General features: G+C 43.9%; 1 long non-coding RNA gene across 1 annotated transcript; it reads right to left on the reverse strand.

Moving 5' to 3' along the window:
• Window positions 1-238: 238 nt before the first annotated feature.
• Window positions 239-3,767, reverse strand: LOC131506984 (uncharacterized). The gene is made up of 2 exons (XR_009259257.1): window positions 3,505-3,767; window positions 239-468 (listed from the first exon to the last, which is right to left on the reverse strand). It is a non-coding gene; the product is annotated as an uncharacterized LOC131506984 (long non-coding RNA).
• Window positions 3,768-5,102: the final 1,335 nt, after the last annotated feature.

Genomic DNA, 5,102 nt, shown 5'->3' on the forward strand with positions numbered 1-5,102 from the left:
GTGATAGCTCTGACTGACTCAGGTCATGATCTCATGCTTCATGAGTTCAAGTCCCACATTGGGCTCTCTGCTGTCACCTTGGAGCCTGCTTTGGATCCTCTGTCTCCCTCTCTATGCCCCTCTCCCACTCACGCACATGCACACACACACTCTCTCTCTCAAGAATAAAAATAAAGAAACATTAAAATAAATAAGTAAAATAAGAAGAAAAAAGAGTGAGCATGTTTGGAAGCACAAATAGTCAAACAAATGTTTTATTTGTTGCGTACAGAAAACCAGATGACCAAAGGAAATCCAAAGTGGAGAAGGGAGGCCCAGGAGAAACACATCAGTAGAGGGCTGGAGCCTGTTTCAGATAGGATTTGAATTCTTGTTTTGGAGGGTGGAGTGGTTAGAAGATATTCCTAAATTCAAGTGTTGAATGTGCTGGTCTTCAAGCTCTGAGCTGAGCCTTTTGCCACTGAAGCCCTGTGGAAAGCAATCAGAACCATTTAAATTTGACATTTCACAAGCTAAAAGCAGCCGCTTCATGCTCCTGTGTAAGTACCTAGTGGCTTTGCCCAGAAGTTTTCTACCAGAGAAAGGAATCACTGCAGAGGATGTTTGCATCTATTTTGAAGTTCCTAGGTGTGCAAGGACTCGAGGTCCCCATGATGGGTCTCCTCTCCTTCTGGCACTTGGGGAGGCCCAACACTCTGGAGAGGTCCTTGAACATTTTCCCCCAATGTCAACTGTTGGTTTTCCCAGAAAAGATCTTGAACTTCCACCTTCCTCACTTTTCCCCTCGAGAGCCTTTGTAATATCCGGTTGCTAAATGTACTGTCCTTCATCACAAGCTTTCTGAAGATAGGTAGATTCTACTGTCCTTGACGATTCTCTGGCAGCCCTTGGCATCTCTCTCGGCAGACCTCTCACCCCTCCTCAGTCATCTCAGTGTATCGTGTGTAGAAGTACCGGTACCATCTTTCTGGGTCTGAAATCAGGTGTGAGGTCAGAGCGATCCAAGAGAACACTTGGGTGTTCTCACCCACTTGGGTGGGTGGAGTGGGGGAGACTGCAGCGCTGGGAAGGGGCTGGGTTACTGATGCTGAGCTGGTATGACATTCACCCTGACATTTGGGGTCATGAGGAGGTCATGACTATCCAGGGTGGACAATGGGGTGTTGCATAAAGAGCTCCCCAGGCAAAGTTTTACAGGGAGTGAGAGTCAAGATAATAATTTGATGGCAGAAATCATTTGAAACATTTACCTAGATCAGATATTTATAAATACAGTATACAGGAGTGTTCTTCACCTGAGGAGGAATCGACAGGGCTCCATGATAGACTTTAGGTAGTCTATAAAACCTTTGAAATCATAGTCAAAATTGTGTGTGTGTGGGGGGGGGGGGGAGGTCCATAGATTTTATCAGAATCCCAACCCTCAATGGGAAAGACTTCTAAGCAAGACAAGAAACACAGGAACCAGAAAAGCAAATATGGACAGGCTTATTATAGAAACTTTTTTAAAAATTTAATTTATTTGTTTTGAGAGAGAGAGAGAGGGCATGAGTGGGTGGAGGGGGCAGAGAGAGAGGAGAGGAAAAATCCCAGGCGGGCTCTACACTGTCAGTGCAGAGCCCAGTGCGGGGCTCAATCTCTCAAACCATGAGATCGTGACCAGAGCCGAGATCAAGAGTCTGATGCTTAACCCACTGAGTCACCCAGGCACCCCCAGATAAGTTTTTATACAGGAAAAAAAAAAAACAACTCGTAAATAAAATGAAAAGCAAATGATAAGGTTTGCTATAAAAATATTTGTAATCTACATAATAATAAAAAGTTAAGTCTTAAAATACAAAAAAAAAAAAGGTTTAAAAATGGGGAAAAGACCTGGAGAATTCATTTATAGATGAGGATATTCAAATACCAATAAGTATTTTAAGAAGACCCACAAACCTCCCTAATGATCAGATATGTACAAACCAAAACAGAGACACATTTCTCACCAGTTAGATTGGGAAAATGGAGATCAATGGTGTCTCATGTGGTCATAAACTGTTGTGGGAATATAAACTGGTGAAATATTTTCAGAGAGAAACTCAATAGTTTCTAATTAAATTTAAAATGCATATAATTTTTGTTTCAGAAATTTCACTTATAGGAATTTTGTCCTCAGAAAACTCATGCAAGCATGTACAATGTTTACTGAATCAATGTGTTAGGAAATATCTGACAGCAACATAAATATTGATAGTAGAATAATTTACAATACATTATGGTTGATCTATACTGTGGGATATTATGCAACCATCAAAAAATGGTGTTGCTTTCATGTCATGACCCGGAAGAAGGTCCATGTTATATTACCATGCCTAAAAAATAAATTTATACCATAGTAGGATCCTATTTTATCTTTATTATAAACTACAAAACAATGCATATATGGGTGAGTAATGTGCACGTTCATGGGTACACATTTCTTATGGGTATAGACAAAGTTCTGGAAAAATACATATTTATCTATTAAATTTATCTCCCTGTGATATTTGGGACTCACTGTTAAAATCTGTTTACATGGGTGCCTGGGTGGCTCAGTTGGTTAAGCATCTGACTTTGGTTTGGGTCACGATCTCACAGTTCGTGAGTTCAAGCCCCATGTCAGGCTCTGTGCTGACAGTTTGGAGCCTGGAGCCTGCTTTGGATTCTGTGTCTCCCTCTCTCTCTGCTCCTCCCCACTCACGCTCTGTCTCTGTCTCTGTCTCTGTCTCTCTCTCTCAAAAATAAAATCAACATGAAAAAATTTTAAATAAATAAAACCCATTTTCAGTGTGTTGAATTCTCAACCTCCGTGTACTACTTTTGGAATTATAAAACCAAAAACTCTCCTTCAGAGTTCATCTCAACACAGTTGTGATATGGTTTGTACAGAGGCTGTTCTGACCCAGTTTTGAGGGCCTGGATAGAGTTTTGTCAGGTCCCCTTCTTAAGCAGACAATTAATTTCACAACCCCAACCACCTCATTTATGGGGCTCTTCACTCCAGACCGTTATACACTTGTGCTAATCACCCCAGAGCAGGGGCCAGATGATCACGGATAGCCCCGACGCCCCAGAGCCTGGTTACTCAACTAGGCAATCCTAGACTGGTTGACCTCGTTTCACATATTCCTTCCCACAGAAACCACAAGAATGTGGAACTTTCCCACAGTTCTGTTTTCTCTCTCTGCCTTATGACTGACCCTGGTGCTTCCCCAAGTGGTCCTGAGTGGTGCACTATGCTCTTCCCAGGAAACTGTGAGTATAACTATCAAAGACTCTCCAGCTTCTCTCTCTTGATGTGAATCTGGCCTTATTATATCTCATCCGAGGTAATATGGTTAAAACATTAGTAAAACGTGCTTGGCTGTGCTTTCAGGGGACATCCCATGTGTAGATGCCCAGTGGTCATAGAGTTAACACCAGAACTACCCCTATTTTATCTGCCTTTGCCTGGCATCTCCCCTTGGCTTTCACCATACTGACCTTTGCCCGGGTTCTGATGCTTCTTCTCTCCTGAGCTTGCACCTGATGCACCTTTGGCTCCATTTCCTGGCTCTGACTTTACCTCTCCCATCTGGTCCAACATCTCAATGGAGCAGTTATTGGCTAATGACCTGCTGTCTGGCCCAGCTCCCAGCAAACGTGACCCAGCTTCATGGACAGTCCTATAGCAAACATGGCCAGTGAAGCCCAGAGACAGAGCAAAACTCTGAGACTATTAGACCTGGTGCAGCCTGAAGCTTGGGTCAGAGAGCAGGCAGATTGTCACAAGTTTGGAAACTTGGGAAACCAGCACTTACCAGCAACCTCTCTGAAGCCATTCCTATAAATAGAAATGTGAGCACATTGTGGACACTGGAGCTGAAGCAAGCGGGGTTTTAGGAGCCAGATGGACACAATGAAGGGCAAAGCAAGGGAGAGGCCAAATGGGTGAGTTGACTAGAAACCAGCACACTCATAGATGAGGCAGTGCAGGTAATAAAGTGAGAGGGATTTTTAACAGCTCAGGTTTGAAACCTGGTTCTCCATAAGAGACTCTTAAAAACTGAGAATAAACTGAGGGCTGATGGGGGGTGGGAGGGAGGGGAAAGTGAGTCATGGGCATTTTGAGGAGGCACCTGTTGGGATGAGCACTGGGTGTTGTATGGAAACCAATTTGACAATAAATTTCATATATAAAGAAAAGAGACATGGTTCTGCTGCTTCTGTGCTACCTGCACAGACGTGGACACTTAAACCTTTCAAGCCCTAATTTCTTCATCTGTTAAGCTGGACGTAATGATGCCCACCCATGCCCACCTCACAGGTTGTTGTGAATTCCATGCTGTGTGTCTCTCCTCACCAGAGACCAGAGATCTAGAAGGTGTGAGAACTGCCAGTGGGAAAACAATTGACAGGCTCCTTGTGGGGGACACCTTGATTAAGAGCCAATTAGCTTCTTACATGTCTCTGCTCTGGCCCTTCTAAGGCCCTCTGAACAGGAGCTGTCATGATGTGGTGGCCATTGCTGAGCCATGGAGAACCTGAGAGGGAGGGTCCTGATACTTGGTTGGGCATGAATTCTATCCCTTTCATTTCTCCTCATGTTGCAAGTCTAGCCTCCACAGACCTTCAAATCCCATGCCCTTCCCCTCAGCACCCCCTGCCCCACACACATACCAACTTTCCTCTCATCCCTCGTTGGGGCTGATGAGTTAAGAGTTACATATCTGTGTCCAAAATCTCAAGCCAAGACGTGAACTCCCAAAGCTACCTCTGCAACCCCATCTTGTTCACCAATTCCTCGGGAATCTCAAGCAATTTCCATTATTGGCAGACACGGTGTTTCCTTGTTGCGTTCCACTTTCATACAACTGGAGTTTGTAGACAAGAAAAATACAGCTGTTACGCAGCACTAACTGGGCTTTTATGTTGCTTCACAGGCAGGAGACTGGCTGTGGAGTGCCACACACCTCCTTATCACGGCTTGCGTGCTGGGACCTCTATTCATTTTATGCATTGTGTATCTCGGAATTTTCCAGGATGTGGTGAAGTCGTGTTGCTTGCTCTCAGAATTATGCAAAAAGCTATTCTTTTTCTTG

The sequence above is a fragment of the Neofelis nebulosa genome, chromosome 3 (genome assembly GCF_028018385.1).
Source record: "Neofelis nebulosa isolate mNeoNeb1 chromosome 3, mNeoNeb1.pri, whole genome shotgun sequence".
NCBI lineage: Eukaryota > Metazoa > Chordata > Mammalia > Carnivora > Felidae > Neofelis > Neofelis nebulosa.